The 21,152-nt window shown below is 46.2% G+C and overlaps 1 long non-coding RNA gene across 1 annotated transcript in view; it reads left to right on the plus strand.

Annotated features, from left to right (window-relative positions):
• Nucleotides 1-21,152, plus strand: part of LOC132393063 (uncharacterized) — a 304,632-nt gene that overhangs the window by 49,743 nt on the left and 233,737 nt on the right. The window contains exon 2 of the long non-coding RNA XR_009511741.1: nucleotides 364-504. This is a non-coding gene — a long non-coding RNA (uncharacterized LOC132393063). The remainder of the gene's footprint in view (nucleotides 1-363; nucleotides 505-21,152) is intronic.

Consider the following 21,152-nt stretch of genomic DNA (forward strand, 5'->3'; position numbering starts at 1 on the left):
TGTTTATTTATGTGTAATCCGTCTGTAGATTTTATCCTTACTTTCATAAGTTAATGTGGCTTGTAGTCTTACCTGTGCAGTGTTTACTTCTCTGGTTTGCTTTTGAGAGTTCCAGCCTTGTTTGTTCACACCTCTTTCATTTCCTATCATAGAAATCTCCTCTATATGCATTGTCTGAAAATAATAGACCTTCATCACCTTTCCTTAGTTGTCACCACCACGATGCAACGTTCAATCCCTCTTGGCCTTTACTGTATCAGTGATACTCCCTGTTCTTGTTTTCAAACGCATTTGATTTTTGACATTTCATCCTGCTTTTGAAAGGTTACCAACCTAAAATGTTAACTCCTTCTTGCTCCTTAGATTTTTTTCTGACCTGCTGAGTAAAACGTTCTAAAGAATATATCTGGAAGAATAAGGTTGGAAAGTATGCTAAGCTATTATTGAACCTCGTTTGGACCATGTAGATTGCAACATATAGTTTTGAATGGAAAAGATGAAAGTGTAAGTATGGTTTACAAGAATTTTACCTGAAATGTGAAAAGATAGATCTCTGAAAAGGTTGAACAGACTTACTATTTTTACTGTTAAGGTTAAGAAGTGGTGTTATTTGAGTTATTTAAAATTATTAAATTTTAGAGTGGATGCTATGGATGTAAGATAGCCACCACAAATCGATAGGATATTCTCAAGAAACTCCTTTATCCGAAGAGTGGTGATAATATCTGCATTGCTACCAAAGTGCTTGAAGGCAATAAAATAAAATAAGCATTTAAAAAGGGAACTGGAAAAGCATTTGAGAGAGAAGGGAATAGAGGGCTGCACTAACATATTTGAATAAAATATGACGATGCACACAGAACATAAATGCTGGTTTGGACTTGTGCCAAGTTGCCTGTTTCTCTGGTGGATGCCCAAAGTGATCCTCTGCGTCTCTAACTGGACGATGCTCCCGTTGCCTTTGCAGAACACTGCTCTGTGTCCTGTTGGGTTACATTGGAAACGTCAAGTTGATCTGGGTGGTCACAGTTGAGCTGAATAGTTGCACTGTCAATGATATTAGATTTCCTGCATTCGCATGACTGAGATTGCCCGAAGTCCACTTAAGAAGGATTTGTCATTTCTGCATGATTTCCATTCCTGTTGTGATCTTATGTGTCTGTTCAAAAGTGAGGTGTGGTAACGTAGAGGCGGAGCCTGAGTGCATTCATATATTGTAACCAGACAAACATCCCCTCAATAGAAATCACTAAACTGAGTGTTGTGATAAATACTTCAACTCAACAATATATTGTGTTCAAATGTACAGCTTTTAAAAATTGATGAAGAAGTTTTGTAATATTTCAACAACTTTGATGAATTGTCTTTGAGGGGGTTAGTGAATTAACTGACATTGTGTAGGGCTATGACTCTATTTTCATTATCAAGATGGGTTTTTACATTTGTGAATAGCTGCATATACTTTACACTTTAACAATTTTATTGGCACAGTAAAGCATCCCTTTTTGCTTCTCATACATGTGAAATTCTCCCCTCAATTATGATAACTGCCTGTCCTTTTTACGTATCCAGTTTGAATCTGGTTTGCCATTTTTCCTGGAACTCTCTTTACAGTTTGTTTGAACCAAAAAGCACACTTTGGTATAGCTTTTCTGTATTCCTGTTCTGACATCCTTCCTTATTGGCAGAGCGTTGTTTGAGTTCCTTTTCAGCAAAGTAGGCGAGGAACTGAATAGGCTTACAAAGACAGCATAACATGACCGTCAGACTATATGAGACCTAAAGCCTCTAAGGAGCAGTTTATCACCCCTCTTAATAAGATGGCAGCCTTAAAGTAAAGACATCTGGTCTATAACTGAGTCGAATATGTTACATGTTTTCTCAAGGGCCACGGGTCAGAGGCGCTACCTTTTAGCTTATACCTTGAAGCTGAGGTTCTCAGGTGAAGGCAAATTATGCCATTGTAATAATAAAGAATAAATAAGTTATCCCTAGCGCCATGGTCAATTCCAACTTGAATCATGTAGAATATGAGGAAGAAGATTAGCTTTATTTGTCATACATACATAGAAGCATTGCAACATAGACTGAAATGCATTGTTTGCATCAAAGCAAATCATTGAGGGTTGTGCTGGGCAGCCTAGAACTGTCGCCACACTGCCGGTGCTAACATAACATGCCCACAACTCTCTAGTCCTAACCGTACATTTTTGTAGTGTGGGAGGAAACCAGAGCACCTGGAGAAAACCCGTGTAGTCATAGGGAGAATGTATAACCTCCTTATAGGCGGCAGTAGGAATTGATGATCATTGTCGTGCTCATAGGATTATGCTCATGCCTAAGTTTGATTTGTTGCTTAGCGAAGCTTGTTGATGTTGCATTATTTCCTGCATTGCTACTGTGACAACAAAACTACTTCATCGCATGTAAAATGCTTCAGACCTGACAGTAAAGGACTCGAAGGTCTTGTAAAGATCCAAACAAAAGCTCACATATTGCTGTAGTGATGGTAAAAATATTTGGTTAGTGGGTACATTTCATGAGCTAGGCAGCAGTCAGACAGGAGAGGGGGGCAGACAAGTTTGCCAGCTTGCAAGAGGGTGAGTCTGCAAATTGGTATTAATCAAAGGACCATGTTGAAGAACATAATAACAGTGCCTATATAGGAAAGTTGGTGCATCGTGAAGTGGCAGGCCAGCCACTGTGTGGAATGACAAAAAGCTTGGAGAGGTCTATCCTAGGGAGGATTTTTCGACTCTGGAGGTGATGTGCCCTTATTAGCCATCCAGCAAAGCCTTTTCAGTAATGCAGTGACTGATGTATCTTGTTTCTGTTTCCATTGGGATGCTGTCTGAAACTTCAAATATTTTTGACCTTCTGTGGAGTCTCAGCCTCCAGCTATTGAACTGCACCTGTCATCAGGAAGCAGATTGTTACCACAGGAGACCAGAATGGTGTCTCTGCTCATCTGAAGAACAGATGTCACCAGGAACAGATTTGTTTCCACTCGGAATAAATTGCTGCTCTGTAAACCAGAGAGCTAACGATTCGCACAACATTCCTCGGAGAGCAGGTTTCATTGGGTAGCACAACACAGCACTTAGAGTCACTACTGCACAATTCCAGTAGCCAGAATCTGTCCTGACACTGGGTTCTCTGGTTTCCTCCCACATCCTGAAGGTGTGCTAGAAGATTAGTTGGCTATTGTATGCGAGAGGCAGGAGAACCAAGAATGAATGAGCATATGAATGAGAATAGATTACAGGGAAATAACGAGACTGATGGGACTGCTCTGAGAGCCAGTATGAGTCAAATAGTCTCCCTTCATTTTGCATGGGAATATGGAAATTTTGATGATTGGATTTTGTAGGGATCAAAAGTTATCAGGATAGCAGTAAACTCCCAATTCATTATCTGCCTTTCATAGTAAGTCTCATTGCCATTATTTGGCACGAGGCCACTATTCATTGTCAACTTTGTCCCTCTATTAGTTTTCCTCTCAGTCAGCCATCCTAATCTGCAGCCACTCATGGTAGGATGCTGCAGCTTAAAAGCTGCAGGGAAGGAGTTTACATTGGGTGCCAATGGTGGACATCTGTGGTTGTGCAGGCAAAACATCTCAATCCAACAGCAGGCTGGCAGAAGCTGGAGGTAGCAAACACTGCCATGCAGAAACATTCCTGTAAACCAGAACTAGAATGCAAGCACAAAATAAAACCGCGTGTTTAAGGGCAATTGAGGTGACATTAATACATTTCATTTTTGTTATTGTTACATTCTATTACGAATGAAAAATCTTGTATTGTGGCATTCAAGGTAGTAATCTCAGGATTGCTGCCTATGCCACGTGCTAACAAGCGCAAGAATAGCATGATCAGGCATATTAATGCATGGCTGAGAGTCTGGTGTAGGGGACAGGGCTTCAGGTTCCTGGATTACTGGGGCCTCTTCGGGGGGAGGTGCGACCTGTACAAAAAGAACAGATTACACCCGAACCCAAAGGGGTCCAATATCCTAGAGGGCATATTTAATAGAGCTGTTAGGGAAGGTTCAAACTGACATAAATCAAAGATAGTGTGCAACAGAGACGATAGAAAGCACAGGCAGGGGATGCGGCATAATCACAGCCAGTAGCATGACTTATAGGCAACAGAGGTGTAGTGCAGTTAAAACAGAAAACAACAAATACGGGACTAAAAGCAGAAGAAGTAAAATTCAACTACAGATTGGTGAGTTTGACGTTGTGGCCTTCTCGGAAACTTGGCTGAAGGATGGCTGCCATTGGGAGCTGAATGTCCAGTGTATCAGACAGATAGGTTAGTAGGTAGAGAGGGTGGTGTTGCCCTTTGTATAAGAAATAATATTAAATCATTGGAAAGAGATGACATAGGATCAGAAGGTATAGAGTTTCTATGGGTCGAGTTAAGAAATGGCAAGGGTAAAAGGACCCTAATGGCAGTTGTATACAGGCCTCCAAATAGCAGCTGGGATGTGGATTACAAATTACAGCAGGAGATAGAAAAGGTGTGTCAGAAGGTCAATGTCATGATAATTGTTGGGGATTTTAACATGAAAGTGGATTGCAAAAACCAGGCCAGTACAGGACCTCAAGAGGGGTAGACAAAGGAGATGCAGTAGATGTGGTGTACTTGGATTTTCAGAAGGCCTTCGACAAGGTTCTGCACATGAGGCTGCTTAGTAAGGTAAGAGCCCACGGAATTACAGGGAAGTTACTAGCATGGGTGGTGCACTGGCTGATCAGCAAAAAACAGAGAGTGGGAATAAAGGGATCCTATTCTGGCTGGCTGCCGGTTACCAGTGGAGTTCCACAGGGGTCAGTGTTGGGATCAACGCTTTTTACGAAGTATGTCAATGATTTGGACTATGGGATTAATGGATTTGTGGCTAAATTTACCGATGATACAAATATAGGTGGAGGAGCTGGTAGTGTTGAGGAAACAGAGAGCCTGTAGAAGGACTTAGATAGTTTAGGGGAATGGGCAAAGAAGTGGCAAATGAAATACAATGTTGGAAAGTGTATGCTCGTGCACTTTGGTGGAAGAAATAAATGTGCAGACTATTATTTAGATGGGAACATAATTCAAAATGCAGAGATGCAAAGGGACTTGGGAGTCCTTGTACCCTAAAGGTTGAAGAAGGCGAATGCAAATGTTGGCATTGTAGCGGTGTGCTACACGCAGCGCTAAAATTACGACACGGAGTCGGTAACTGCAGTCGAAGGAAAAAAAACTTTATTCGAAAACTTCAGCCTCACTTTTAAGCCTCTGTCAACCGGCCCCCCATGGTGCAGAGGCTCCAAAGCTCTGTGCTCGCAAACCCCCGTAGGCTATCTAATTGTGAGTCGGTTCGGATGCGCCAGGAAATGGGTCGCCACATAACACCCCCCCAGAACCGGCGATACACCCCCCAATGTCCACAGTCTGGGCCAGAACCTGCTTGGAAGGTCGGCCTCTGCGCCGAGGCGCCGGAAACTCGGCCGGTTGCGCCAGGTCCACATGGGCCGGTTTGAGGCGGTCCACCGTGAAAACCTCCTCTTTCCCCCCAACGTCCAGCACGAACGTGGACCCGTTGTTCCGGAGCACCATAAACGGCCCCTCGTATGGCCGCTGCAGCGGCGGCCGATGCCCGCTCCTTCGTACAAACACAAACTTACAGTTCTGTAGGTCTTTGGGTACGCAGGTCGGGTGCCGCCCGTGCTGTGAAGTGGGTATGGGGGCCAGGTTACCGAGCTTCTCGCGTAGTCTGCCCAGGACTGCTGCGGGATCTTCCTCTTGCCCCCTTGGGGCTGGTAGGAACTCCCCGGGGACGACCAGGGGCGCGCCGTATACCAACTCGGCCGACGAGGCGTGCAGGTCGTCCTTGGGCGCTGTGCAAATGCCGAGTAGGACCCAGGGAAGCTTGTCTGCCCAGTTGGCTCCTCGCAGCCAGGCCATGAGGGCCGACTTCAGGTGACGGTGGAAACGCTCCACTAGCCCGTTCGACTGTGGGTGGTAGGCAGTTGTGTGGTGCAGCTGAGTCCCCAAAAGGCTGGCCATAGCTGACCACAGGCTGGAGGTGAACTGGGCGCCTCTGTCGGAGGTAATGTGGGCTGGTACACCAAAGCGAGATATCCAGGTGGCGATCAGGGCTCGGGCGCAAGATTCGGAGGTGGTGTCGGTGAGCGGGACCGCCTCTGGCCATCTTGTGAACCGGTCCACAATAGTCAGGAGGTGCCGCGCTCTGCGTGAAACTGGTAGGGGGTCCACGATATCCACATGAATGTGGTCGAAACGCCGGTGGGCGGGATGGAACTGCTGCGGTGGGGCTTTGGTGTGCCGCTGCACCTTGGCCGTCTGGCAGTGCATGCACGTTTTGGCCCATTCACTGACCTGTTTGCGGAGTCCGTGCCAAACGAACCTGCTGGAAACCATCCGGACAGTTGTCCGGATGGAGGGATGCGCCAAGTTATGAATGGAGTTGAAAACGCAGCGCCGCCAGGCTGTTGGGATGACGGGACGGGGCTGGCCGGTGGCGACGTCACAGAGTAGGGTCCTCTCACCCAGGCCCTCGGGGAGGTCCTGGAGCTGCAAACCGGAGACTGCGGTTCTGTAACTCGGAATCTCCTCATCCGCCTGCTGCACCTCTGCCAGCGCCTCAAAGTCTACCCCTTGGGAAAGGGCATGAACGGTAGGGCGAGAGAGCGCATCCGCCACGACATTGTCCTTACCTGGGACGTGCCGGACATCCGTCGAGTTTTCAGAGATGTAGGACAGGTGGCGTTGCTGGCGGGACGACCAGGGGTCGGACGCTTTCGTAAACGCAAAGGTAAGCGGTTTGTGGTCCGTGAACGCGGTGAAGGGCCGACCTTCTAGGAAGTACCTGAAATGCCGGATTGCCAGGTAGAGCGCCAACAGTTCCCGGTCGAAAGCACTGTACTTAAGCTCGGGTAGTCGCAGGTGTTTGCTGAAAAACGCCAGGGGTTGCCAGCGACCTGCGATGAGTTGCTCCAGCACCCCACCGACTGCCGTGTTTGATGCGTCCACTGTGAGGGCGGTAGGGGCGTCCATTCTGGAATGTACTAGCATTGCGGCATCCGCCAAAGCTTCCTTCGTTTGAACGAAAGCGGCGCTGGACTCCTCGTCCCAGGTAATGTCCTTGCTCGGACCCGACATCAGGGCGAACAGGGGGTGCATGATCCGTGCAGCTGAAGGGAGGAAGCGGCGGTAGAAATTGACCATACCTACGAATTCCTGAAGGCCTTTGATCGTGGTGGGTCGGGGGAAGTGGCGGACCGCATCTCCCTTAGCGGGCAGAGGGGTTGCCCCGTCTTTAGTAATCCTGTGGCCCAGGAAGTCAATGGTATCGAGTCCGAACTGGCATTTGGCGGGGTTGATTGTAAGACCGTACTCACTCAGTCGGGCGCAGAGTTGACGGAGGTGGGACAGATGCTCCTGACGACTGCCGCTGGCTATGAGGATGTCATCCAAATAGATGAACGCGAAGTCCAGGTCCCGTCCCACCGCGTCCATTAACCGCTGGAACATCTGTGCGGCATTCTTCAGGCCGAACGGCATGCGGAGGAACTCGAAAAGGCCGAAAGGGGTGATGAGTGCCGTTTTGGGGACGTCGTCAGGATGCATCGGGATTTGATGGTACCCTCGGACGAGATCTACCTTGGAGAAGATCCGTGCGCCGTGCAGGTTTGCTGCAAAGTCCTGAATGTGCGGCACAGGGTAGCGGTGTGGTAGCCTCGTTCAGCCTGCGGTAGTCGCCGCACGGTCTCCAGCCTCCCGTCGCTTTGGCACCATGTGCAGGGGGGAGGCCCATGGGCTGTCGGACCGCCGGATGATCCCCAATTCCTCCATCCTCTGGAACTCCTCCTTCACCAGTCAGAGCTTGTCCGGGGGAAGCCGCCGAGTGCGGGCGTGGAGGGGTGGACCCTGGGTCGGGATGTGGTGCTGTACGCCGTGCCTGGGCATGGCCGCTGTGAACTGCGGTGCCAGAACCGATGGGAACTCCGCCAGGACCCTGGTGAAGTCGTTGTCGGACAGCGTGATGGAGCCGAGGTGAGGGGCTGGCAACTGGGCTGCACCCAGGGAGAATGTCTGAAAGGTCTCGGCGTGTACCAGTCTCTTCCTGGGCAGGTCGACCAGTAGGCTGTGAGCCCGCAAAAAATCCGCACCCAGAAGCGGTTGGGCTACGGCGGCCAGTGTGAAGTCCCACGTGAACTGTCTGGAGCCGAACTGTAGCTGCACCTGACGGGTGCCGTAGGTCCTTACTGTGCTGCCATTCACGGCCCTCAGGGGGGGACCCAGTGCCCTGCTGCGGGTGTCGTAACTCGTCGGAGGTAAAACGCTGATCTCAGCCCCAGTATCGACCAAAAACCGGTGTCCCGACCTTCTATCCCACACATACAGGAGGCTATCCCAATGGCCAGCCGCCATAGCCATCAGCGGCGGCTGGCCCTGGCGTTTCCCGGGAACTTGCAGGGCGGGCGACAACGGTGGGCTTCTGCGCCCCACTGCTGGTGGTAGAAGCACCAGTGTTCATTGGGCCGGGGGTTGGTGGGCTCTGCGGCCGGGCCTGGACTGGTTTGCTGCCGGGAGCGTGGCTGGGAGATCTGTGCGATGGACGCCCCGCTCACCTTTTTGGCATTCCACAGCAAGTCCGCCCGGGCTGCCACCTTCCGGGGGTCACTGAAATCCGCGTCGGACAGCAGCAGGCATATGTCCTCGGGCAGCTGCTCCAGGAATGCCTGCTCAAACATGAGGCAGGGTGTGTGTCCGTCAGCCAGAGACAACATCTCATTCATTAAAGCCGAAGGAGGTCTGTCACCCAAGCCATCCAGGTGCAGTAAACGGGCAGCCCGCTCGCGCCGTGAGAGTCCGAAAGTCTTGAGGAGCAGGGCTTTGAATTCCGTGTACTTGCCGTCTGCCGGGGGCGACTGTACGAACTTCACAACCTGGGCCACTGTGTCCTGGTCGAGGGAGCTCACCACGTAGTAGTAGCAGGTGTCTTCTGAGGTGATCTGGCGAACGTGGAATTGGGCTTCGGCTTGCTGGAACCATAGGTCCGGGCGCTGTGTCCAGAAACCCGGCAGTTTCAACGAAACCGCATGAACAGAGGCGGCGTCGGTCATTTCTGGTCCAAAAATCGTTTGGACCGTCGGGGTCACCAATTGTAGCGGTGTGCTACACGCAGTGCTAAAATTACGACACGGAGTCGGTAACTGCAGTCGAAGGAAAAAAAAACTTTATTCGAAAACTTCAGCCTCACTTTTAAGCCTCTGTCAACCTGCCCAAAGAGGCTCCAAAGCTCTGTGCTCGCAAACCCCCGTAGGCTATCTAATTGTGAGTCGGTTCGGATGCGCCAGGAAATGGGTCGCCACAGCATTCATTTCTAGAGGTATAGAATATAAGAGCAGTGTAACGTTCTCCTTCGCGTGTACTAATAACGCCGAATTCAACGTCGAGATAAACCAGTCAATGAGACCAGATCGCAGTAAGAATAACCATTTACTGTTCACTCTTCACATTAACATATGGTGAAAACTGTTGATAAAACAATACAAGATTGATACAGTATTTGTTCCTTCCTTAATATCACATTTCAATTGTAAATACTTGTAAAGGTGACTATAACTACATTACACTAAGGTGCAGTATACAGGGAGAGTTTACCTGCTCCATTGACTACTTTAAATACACTTCCATGCAAACTATCCGCAACTCTTTAACTAACGAAAGCATAAACATTATCGACCGTCGTTACTTCTAACAGGATCGGCATTAACATCTTAGTTCAATATATCGATTATCTATTAACTTACAGCGTTGCTCTCACTGTGATTTCTCATGCCTGCAAAACAACTTCTGCTCAGGTGTGCCTCGTGGTGAGCCCCCACCCTCGTGTCGATCTCAAACCGGTACTTTCCCACAAGACGCGGCGAAACCGGATGTGACGTCATCACATGCCGATATATTTTACATGCAATGAATATACTTTAAGCACTTCTAATTCTAACTAGAAAATACTATAAAATGAATTACTAAGCGAATTGCGGGTTGCGGGTGAACTGCTTGTCCCTGAGCAGGACTAAGTATTCAACTTGAAGATCCCTGCGGGGTTCTGTCCACTTTTGTCTCTGTTGCAACAAAGGTAGATATTTTTGTCCCCAGCGAGACCAGAGCTGATTTGCCAGAGCCTGGACTTGTCTCCATTGCTTTGTGTACAAATCCTTGTCCGAGAAGTCTGCTGGTGGAGGGGGAGCTCCTGCCTTCTGTGTAAGGAGCATTGATGGCGAAAGTATGAAGGGGTTTTCTGGGTCAGAAGACACAGGTAGGAGTGGTTGTGAGTTTATAATGGCTGTGACCTCTGCCATTAGGGTGCACAGTACCTCGTGGGCCAATCGGGTGCATTGCTGCATCTCAGGTTTCCTTTTCCGGGTTTTCCGTAAGGACGTGAACCGTTTGACTGCCTGCTCTTTGTTATCTGGTGAGCGCTGGCGTGGTTCTCTGAAAGGCAATGGGGCAACCCCATTATTTGCTTCATCTCTGAAGACCTTGGTGTCCTTTGTTTTTAAAGAAATGGCATCTTGAGCTGATTGTGCAAGTTTTTTTCCGTACTTCGTTTGAGCGAAGACTGACTGGCCCAGCGACTCGTCGCTTGCCTCACGCTTGTTAACGCCTTGTTGTGCTTCCTTGATATACATGGAACTTGTGCAGGGTTGAAAAATCGAATGGCGGCCACTCTCTAGCACATTGGTCTTGAGTGTGTCAACCGTCGGTTTGTGTACGTCACCGAGACACACCTCTCCTATCACCACCCAGCCCAGATCCAGACATTGCGCGAAGGGGGCGTCGAGCAGTCCATTGACCTGCTGCCTAAACTTGTGTATCTGGATAACATCTCTCCCTAATAGCAGGAGTATTTCCGCTTTTGGATCCAGTTCTGGGATGTGTTTGGCGATGTGGTGGAGATGTGGCTGGTGTAGCACTGCACTTGGTGTCGGGATCTCAGTGCGGTTATTCATGATTTCATTGCACTCTAAGAGCGGAGGGAGACAGATGACGACTTTACCATCCAGGGACTCGATCTGGATGCCTTCTGCCTTCCTTCCTTGGGTTTCCATGCTGCCTGAGCAAGTTTTGAGGTAGTATGGGAACTGCTCACTCTCAATGTTGAACAATTTAAAGAACTCTGGACTGACTAGTGAGCGATTGCTCTGATCGTCCAGAATCACATAGGCTTTGATGGCCTTGTCTTTGGCTCCTTTAGGGTACACCTTAGTGAGGCAGATCTTGGAACAAGAACGGCTTGACTGAGCTTGACCGCAAACTTCTCTACAGTTCGAGCTGACAACTGTTGTCCTGGGATGAGCCTCTCCCTCCCCGCCGTCCTGTTGTGGGGGTGAAGGAGCATCGTTGGTTTGCGGTGACAGGTCGGGATGCATGGCCCCAACGTGATCTGGGCTATCACATTCCGGACACTTCACGGCGATCGTACACTCTCTGGCGAGGTGAAAGGTTGAGGAACAGCATCTAAAACATATTCTTTTCTCCTTGAGAAGAGCCGTTCTCCCTGCAAGGGGTTTTTCCCTAAACATTCTGCATCCTTTGAGGGGGTGAGGTTTGTTATGCAATGGACAATACTTGCTAGGGTCGTTGTTAGTTGTAAGGGCTTCAGTCTTGAGCACTGAGACGGGTTTATCAATGTTGAAAACATTCGAAGAGGATCTACTTGGCTTGGTGTAAATCGTACTGCTTCCTGGACCCACGAGGCTAGGGTCGTTTCGCTTCTTCGCCTCTCTGCACACAAACCTAGAGAGGAGCTTAAAGGGAGGAAATCGATCATCGTGCTCTTCCTTGTAGTCTAAAGCAACGGACAGCCACCTGTCCTGCAGCCCAAAAGGAAGTTTGTCCACAACTTGTCTAATCCCGGATGGAGTCTCTAGGTATACTAGACCAGCTGAGTAGCTATCTTCTTTGGCGCCTTGGATCTCCATGAGTAAATCTCTGAATTCTCTTAACTTAATGTGATCTTTGGCTGACACCTTAGGAAAGTTTTCCAGACGTCGATATAGCGCCGCTTCAATAGCTTCTGGGGACCCATAGTCCTCCCGAAGTCTCTCCCATGCTTTGCTTAAGGCTAGTTCGGGTTTCTTGATGTACACTGAACGCATGCATCTCACCTGTTCGCGTGATTCTTTTCCCAGCCATTTCGCCAGAAGGTCCAACTTTTGGGTTGCACTGAGCTGGTCTCCGTCGATCGCGTTGGTGAATGTGGAGTACCATGCACAGTAATTTTCAGGTTTATCGTCAAACTGGTACAGTCCCGAAGTGACGAGATCCCGTCGTGCTAAATACTGCATCATGGGATCGGCTGTAAGCGGCATGCGGGCTGGAGAAGTACGTTGGCGTCTATATGACTGAGAGCGTACGTTTCTCATGGAATTTGCCGTCCTGGATTCGACCTCCGCGTCTCTTCGCATCAAACTTTGTAAGTTTGGTGTCGAGAAGTATCGGTTGTCAGCTCTTTCATTCTTGACTCCATCACGGAGTCCTGAGGGTAAATTTTCTTCCTCGTATGGATGTGATGCAATCGTGACTCTCTGAGGTTCCTCGTAGCTGGGGAAGTTATCGAATACGTATGGAGAGGGGAGACGAGCCTGCCTGTCTATTTGAGATTGTACATAGTCGCTTGTGCGTTCCAGTCTGGTCCTTTCTAAAGTAGATCTTACTTCGGTCAGATCACGCGACCCTTCAGCTTCTTCTATGTACTCTGCTTCCGCCATGGCAGCTTCTTCTTCTCTTACTAGCTGCAGCACTTGCAACTCTGTCGATATTTTTGCCATTTCCAACTGGGTTTCGGCTTCTCGGGTGTCCCATTCCTTCTGGGTTTCGGCTTCTCTGGCGGCCCATTCCTTCTGGGTTTCGGCTTCTCTGGCGGCCTCTTCTCTTTGTCTGGCGGCCCTTTCGGCTTCTCTGGCAGCCTTTTCTTTCTGGATTTCAGCTTCTCTGGCAGCCTTTTCTTTCTGGATTTTGGCTTTTCTGGCAGCCTTTTCTTTCTGGATTTCGGCTTCTCTGGTGGCCTGTTTCATTTTCAAAACTGCTTCTTGTCTGGCGTAACGCAGTCGCACCTTGGCGGCTTCTGCCTTGGCTCTTGCCTGGGTGGACTTACTTGATGTCGCTCTACTGCCCTTGTCGCTGGGCGCCATCGGCTTGATGCTGGATCGAGCTGACATTGCAGCACTTGAAACACCTGATAATGCCGCTTTTTCACTGTAACGTTCTCCTTCGCGTGTACTAATAACGCCGAATTCAACGTCGAGATAAACCAGTCAATGAGACCAGATCGCAGTAAGAATAACCATTTACTGTTCACTCTTCACATTAACATATGGTGAAAACTGTTGATAAAACAATACAAGATTGATACAGTATTTGTTCCTTCCTTAATATCACATTTCAATTGTAAATACTTGTAAAGGTGACTATAACTACATTACACTAAGGTGCAGTATACAGGGAGAGTTTACCTGCTCCATTGACTACTTTAAATACACTTCCATGCAAACTATCCGCAACTCTTTAACTAACGAAAGCATAAACATTATCGACCGTCGTTACTTCTAACAGGATCGGCATTAACATCTTAGTTCAATATATCGATTATCTATTAACTTACAGCGTTGCTCTCACTGTGATTTCTCATGCCTGCAAAACAACTTCTGCTCAGGTGTGCCTCGTGGTGAGCCCCCACCCTCGTGTTGATCTCAAACCGGTACTTTCCCACAAGACACGGCGAAACCGGATGTGACGTCATCACATGCCGATATATTTTACATGCAATGAATATACTTTAAACACTTCTAATTCTAACTAGAAAATACTATAAAATGAATTACTAAGCGAAAATATTATAAACTAAATAACTGTCGTAAAGACAGCACAAGCAGGCATGTGATGTTAAGGCTCTATAAGGCATTTGTGAGACCATGCTTGGAGTATTGTGTGCAGTTTTGGGCTCCTTACTTTAGAAAGGATATACTGACATTGGAAAGCTTGAGAGAAGGTTCATGAGAATGATTCCAGGAATGAAAGGGTTACTGTATGAGGAATGTCTGGCAACTCTTGGGCTGATTTACCTGGAGTTCAGGAGAATGAGGGGGAATCTCATAGAAACATTCCGAATGTTAAAAGGCCTGAACAGATTCGATATGGCAAAGTTGTTTCCCATGGTAGGGAACTCTACGACAAGAGGGCATAACTTCAGGATTGAAGGACGTACATTTAAAATAGAGAGGCGGTGAAATTACTTTAGTCAGACGGTGGTAAATTTGTGGAATTTGTTGCCATGAGTTGCTGTGGGTGCCAAGTCATTGGGTGTATTTAAGGCAGAGATAGGCAGGTTCTTGGCCAGGGCATCAAAGGGTATGGGGAGAAGGCAGGGGAGTGGGGATGACTGGAAGAAATGGATCAGCCCATGATTGAATGGCAGAGCAGACTCAATGGGTCAAATGGCCTACTTCTGCTCCTATATCTTATGGTCTTAAGTGTCAAGAATCGATTTGAATTGTCAGTGCCTTCGAGGTATACAGTTTGGAAATGGGCATTTTGGCTCAGCTTGACCATGCTGACCAAGATGCCTATTTAAGCTACTCTAATTTACCTGCATTTGTTGTATATCCTTCTAACCTGGGATCTATTTGTAAACCTGAATAAGCCCTTTTCAGCAGTCAGTCATGACTTACAATCTCTTACCTGATAATTATGATATAGAAGGTGTGCATTCAGTGCTTTGGGTCTGTAGCAGTCTCTTTCCTCTGCCTCCTGCCAATTATTTTCTGTTAACTTTTTCTCTTTTACATGCAATTGTAGAGTAATAAAGTATGGAAACTAGCCCTTCAGCCCAATCTGCCATGCTGATCAAGATGCCCAACTAACCATGCTCTATTTGATTGCATTTGACCCATATTCCTCTAAACCGGGTCCCTAATCTGGGGTCCATGGTCATGGATAGATTCCAGAGGGTCTGAGAACTTGGATGTGAAAAACAATCTACAACTTTCTTTTCACTAACCTCTAATTGAAATTTATTCCTTCAATTATTTGTTCTTTTTAAAATATTTTGAAAACTATTTCAATATAATGAACTTCTTTTGTAATCCTGTGCATTCCATTTAAAAAAAACATTATTCTGAGAGGGTCTATTGGCTTCACTGGACTGCCAAAGGGGTCCACGGCATAAAAAGATTATGAACCCCTGATCCAAATCTTTCCTGTCCAGTGGAGTGATTATGATGCTTTTGGGAAATGGAGGCAGATATTGTAAAATGCCTCCCCTCTAAAATTTTGTTCTTAATCAGTTGTTTATTAATAGATATATAGATCCCAAAAACAGAAATAGAATTTATTGAGACAACTGGTGTAAAAGTGTTTTTTTCCAGTTATATAAAGAGTAAAAGGGAGGTGAGAGTTGATATTAGACCACTGGAAAATGATGCTGGTGAAGTAGTAATGGGGGACAAAGAAATGGCAGATGAACTTAATGGGTACTTTGCATCAGTCTTCACTGTGGAAGCAGTGTGCCAGAGGTCTGTGAGTGTCAGGGAGCAGGAGTGAGTGCCATTGCTATTACAAAGGAAAAAGTGTTAGGCAAACTCAAAGGTCTTAAGGTGGATAAGTCACCTGGATCAGATGGACTGCATCCCAGAGTCCTGAGAGAGGTTCTGAAGAGATAAAGGATTCATTGGTCATGATCTTTCAAGAATCACTTGATTCTGACATGGTCCTGGGGGACTGGAAGATTGCAAATGTCATTCCACTCTTTAAGAAGGGAGGAAGGCAAAATAAAGGAAATTATAGGCCAGTTAGCATAACCTCAGTGGCTGGGAAAGTGTTGGAGTCCATTATTACGGATGAGGTTTCAGGGTATTTGGAGACTAATGATAAAATAAGTCAAAGTCAGCATGGCTTCTGTCAAGGGATATCTTGCCTGACAAATATGTTAGAGTTTTTCCAGGAAGTAACAAGTAGGGTTGACAAAGGAGAGGTGGTGGATGTCATTTACTTGGATTTTCGGAAGGTGTTTGATAAGGTGCCACACATGAGGCTGCTTAACAAGATAAAATCGTATGGCGTTACAGGAAAGATACTGGCATGGATAGCAGAATGGCTGACCGACAGGGAGCAGAGACTGGGAATAAAAGTGGCCTTTTGTGGTTGGCTGCTGGGGACTAGTGGTGTTCCTCAGGAGTCAGTACTGGGACTGCTACTTCTCACATTGTTTGTCAGTGATTTGTATAATGGAATTGATGGCTTTGTAGCAACATTTGCGGATGATACGAAAATAGGTGGAGGGGTAGGTAGTGCTGAGGAAGCAATGCAATTGCAGCAGGACTTAGACAAATTGGAAGAATGAGCAAAAAGGTGGCAGATGGAATACGGTGTTGGGAAATGTATAATTCATTTTGGTAAAAGGAACAATAGTGTGGACTATCATTTAAATTGGGAGAAGGTTCAAACATCAGAGGTGCAGAGGTGCAGTCCTTGTGCAAGACTCCCAGAAGGTTAATTCATGGGTTGAGTCTGTGGTAAAGGTGGCAAATGAAATGTTGGTATTTATTTCCAGAGGAATAGAATATAAAAGGAAGGAGATAATGCTGAGACCTTTTAAGACACTAGTCAGGCCGCACTTGGAGTACCATTAATAGCTGTGGGCCTCATATCTCAGGAAGCATGTGTTGTCATTGGAGAGAGTCCAGAGGAGGTTACATAGAACATAGAACAATACAGCACAGTACAATCTCTTCAGCCCACAATGTTGTGCCGACCCTTAAACCTTGCCTCCCATTTAACCCCCCACCTTAAATTCCTCCATACACCTTACCTGTCTAGTAGTCGCTTAAATTTCACTAGTGTATCTGTCTGCACCACTGACTCAGGCAGTGCATTCCATGCACCAACCACTCTCTGAGTAAAATATCCCCCTTGAACTTTCCACCCCTTACCTTATAGCCATGTCCTCTTGTATTGAGCAGTGGTGCCCTGGGGAAGAGGTGCTGGCTGTCCACTTTATCTAATCTTAATACCTTGTATACCTCTATCATGTCTCCTCTCATCCTCCTTCTCTCTGAAGACTAAAGCCCTAGCTCCCTTAATCTCTGATTATAATCCATACTCTCTAAACCAGGCAGCATCCTGGTAAATCTCCTCTGTACCCTTTCCAATGCTTCCACATCCTTCCTATAGTGAGGCGACCAGAACTGGAAACAGTACTCCAAGTGTGGCCGAACCAGAGTTTTATAGAGCTGCATCATTACATCGCGACTCCTAAGCTCTATCCCTTGACTTATGAAAGCTAACACCCCATAAGCTTTCATGAGGATGATTCTGGGAATGAAAGGTTTAACACATGAGTGTTTGGCAACTTTAAGCATGTACTCACTGGAATTTAGAAGAATGTGGGGGAAACCTTATGGAAACCTACTGAATGTTGAAAGGACAGGATAGTGTGGATGTGGAGAGGTGGTTTCTTTTGGGAGGTGGAGGTATCCAGAACTACAGGGCACAGCCTCAGAATTGAGGGGTTACCTTTTAGAACAGAGGTAAGGAGGAAATTTTTAGCTAGAGAGTAGCGAATCTGTGAAATGCTCTGCCGCAGACTGCGGTGGACAAGTTGGTGTATATATTTAAAGAGGAATTTGATTGTTTTCTGATCAGTCAGGGCATCAAAGGATATGACGAGAAGGTAGGTGTATGTGGTTGAGAGGGATCTGTGATCAGCCATGATGGAATGGCGGAGCAGATTTGATGGGCTGAATGGCCTAATTCTGCTCCTATGTCTTCTGGTCTTACAGTCTTCTAAGTGATTTTCGATAACCCTTAATATCGAAGAAGCCGGTGGCATTACATTTGAGGAATGGCAGTTTTATTCATAGTCTTTATTGATGAGTTGAACCATGTATTTTCTAGCTTTTGGGTAACAATCTTACAATATTGTTAGGAGGATTGGACCTTCACCATGAACCTGAAGTGTTGATGAACAACAAAAATAAAGTGATAAGTTACAATTCATTGCATGGACCTTGACTTCAGCCTCATTGATCAATATGGACACAGCATTTATGGTTATAGAAGCCAATACAATATAGATTTATGGCAGTATTATTTTCTTTCATTGGCTATCTATAAATCACATTCATTTTGTTACAGAGGTTATTGGACAGTTTGTGGTATTTCAGTTTCTCTTTAATGGTGTGTTTTAATGACTTCCCAACCAGCGCTGCCACCAGCAGTCTTTGTCATTTGTTTATGCTGAAAAACACCAAAGTCAGTGATACATCGGGACTAGTAAGTTTGTCAGCAGATGTAGTTAATAAGTACAGAGGCTCCCCAAGTGATGAATGACTTAACTTGGGAAAATCTATCTTTATGCAGATTTTGTTTAATGGTATTCATTAGTGACTGGATATGGCATCTATCACATTTGCTTGATGATGACAAGTGTACTTAGAGCAATACAATATGGGTATGTATAGAAAATGGACATTTCTTACTTAAAAGGAAATTGAGTTAAGGACAGTTCTCAGGAAGAAAACCCTTGTGTAACCTGGGGACTACCTGTACATTTATTTGCTGGGTACTGGCATTGTTACCTCGATATCAGGCAAAGATTGAATTAATTGACTTTATTTCTTACATCCTTCACATACATGAGGAGTAAAAATCTTTATGTAACGTCTCCATCTAAATGTGCTATGTGCAATCATAGTAAATTATAATCATTTATAATAAATAGAACAGTCAATGTAATATAGAGTACACTCAAATCAACGTGAGTTAATGAGTCTGATGGCCTGGTGGAAGAAGCTGTCCCGGAGCCTGTTGGCCCTGGCTTTTATGCTATGGTACCATTTCCCGGATGGTGGTAGCTGGAATAGATTGTGGTTGGGATGGCTTGAGTCCACAATAATCTTTCAGTCCTTTTTTACACACCTGTCCTTGTGAATGGCCTGAATCATGGGAAGTTCACAACTACAGATGTGCTGGGCTGTCCACACCACTCTCTGCAGAATCCTGAGATTAAGGGAGCTACAGTTCTCCATACCAGTTTGTGATGCAGGCAGTCTCAATTGTCCTGTAGGAAGTTCTTAGGATTTGGAGGCCCATACCAAATTTACTCAACGGTCTGAGGTGAAAGAGGTGCTGTTGTGCCTTTTTCACCACATAACTGGTGTATACTGACCACGTGATGTGGCTGCCAAGGAATTTGAAGTTGTTCACTCTCTCAACCGCAGATCCATTGATGTCTATAGGGGTTAGCCTGTCTCCATTTCTCCTGTAATCCACAACCAGCTCCTTTGTTTTGCGACCTTGAGGGAGAGGTTGTTTTCTTGACACCACTGTGTCAGAGAGATGAATTCTTCCCTGTAGGGCACCTCGCTACTGTTTGAGATAAGGCCAATCAATGTAGTGTCTTTGGCAAAGTTAGTTAGCAGATTGGAGCTGTGGCTGGCGATACAGACATGGGCATACAGGGAGTGAAGGAGGGGACTCATTACGCAGTCCTGAGGGCCTCCTGTACTGAGAGTCAGAGGACTGGAGGTGAGGGAGCCCTGCTGATGATCTGACCGGAAGTCCAGGATTCAGCTGCACAAGGCGGGATCAAGGCCGAGGTCTCTGAGCTTCTTATTGAGCCTGGATGGAACTATGGCAGGGGTCGGCAACCTGTGGCTCCGGAGCCGCATGCGACTCTTTCATCTCTGTGCTGCGGCTCCCCATGGTTTGTTAGTTTTTGAAATGTAATTCGAAATTTGAAGATTATGGTGATCTTGTACAACCTAAATAAAACGTTGTGGCGACTCCATTTCCTGGCACATCCGAACCGGCTCACAATTAACCACCATTCCGGCTAAGGGAGATAGCCTACGGGGGTTTGTGAGTACGTGTCTTTTGGAGCATCCGCGCCCACGGGGGGTGGGTTGAGGGAGGCTTTAAAGCAAGGCTGTTTAGTTCGAATAAAATTATCTTTGACTGCAGTGTCGTTATTTTAGTGCTGCGTGTAGCACACCGCTACAACGTGTTTTTTTATCGCTATTAATATACGTCTCCACTGCCAATGCCTGACACCTGCCGGTGCGCGATTTCTTTTAATTTTTCGATCCAAGGTAGGCTAACTATGGAGTAACCTTCAACCCAACGTCTTTTTTTCGGAGTTCAAAATGTTTTTGTTGCATGCAGAAATGTAATTTCGTTTTCTCTGCAGGAGTTCATCAATTTCATAAATGCAACACATTATAGTTTGTTTATACATAGCATAAAGGCAAAAAAAAACCGTTGTATGCAGTGTTATTTCATTTTAAATGTCAAACGGGTTTTGTGGCTCCCAGTGTTTTCTTTTCTGTGGGAAATGGGTCCATATGGCTCTTTCAGTGGTAAAGGTTGCTGACCCCTGAACTATGGTGTTGAATGCTGAACTGTAGTCCCAAGAACAGCATTCTCACATAAGCATCCTTCTTCTCCAGATGTGTAAGGATGGTATGCAGAGCTGTGGCTATGCATCGTCTGTCGATCGGTTGTGTCGGTAGGCCAATTGTAGGTGGTCCACTTTGGGTGGTATCATGTTGCAGATGTAATCCTTGACCAGCTTCTCAAAGCATTAGCTTATTATTGAGGAGAGTGTTACAGGACGCCGCATGATTATCATGTTTCAAAGGAAAATATTTAACACTTTATTTGTACCATTCATTTTCAACAAATGGTCAGTGTAATAGCTTCACACTTTCCTATTATGATTAGAACTGACATAATCCCTGTAGCTCCTGTAAAGACTTCTCATAATCCATTTTATTGGCAATTATATGGCTATTGAAATTGCACGTTCAGATTAACTATCAAAACAGAGTGCCTCCAAAGCTAGTTTAATAATTACTTTGCATTAAAATTGCAAAGCTTCCTTAAAATTATTGCTAGCTAGAAAACTGAAGGTTGCCCATAACCACAGGCATTGGTGCCCTTTAAATCATTGTAGGAAACATACAAAAATGAATCATTGAAGGATATATCAATTGAAATAAATGCTACTTTTTGTACTTGCCTTTGGCTGTTACAGTAAAGCTGTAATCCAAAGGTTCAAAGGTTAATTTATTA

The sequence above is a fragment of the Hypanus sabinus genome, chromosome 4 (genome assembly GCF_030144855.1).
Source record: "Hypanus sabinus isolate sHypSab1 chromosome 4, sHypSab1.hap1, whole genome shotgun sequence".
Taxonomy (NCBI): domain Eukaryota; kingdom Metazoa; phylum Chordata; class Chondrichthyes; order Myliobatiformes; family Dasyatidae; genus Hypanus; species Hypanus sabinus.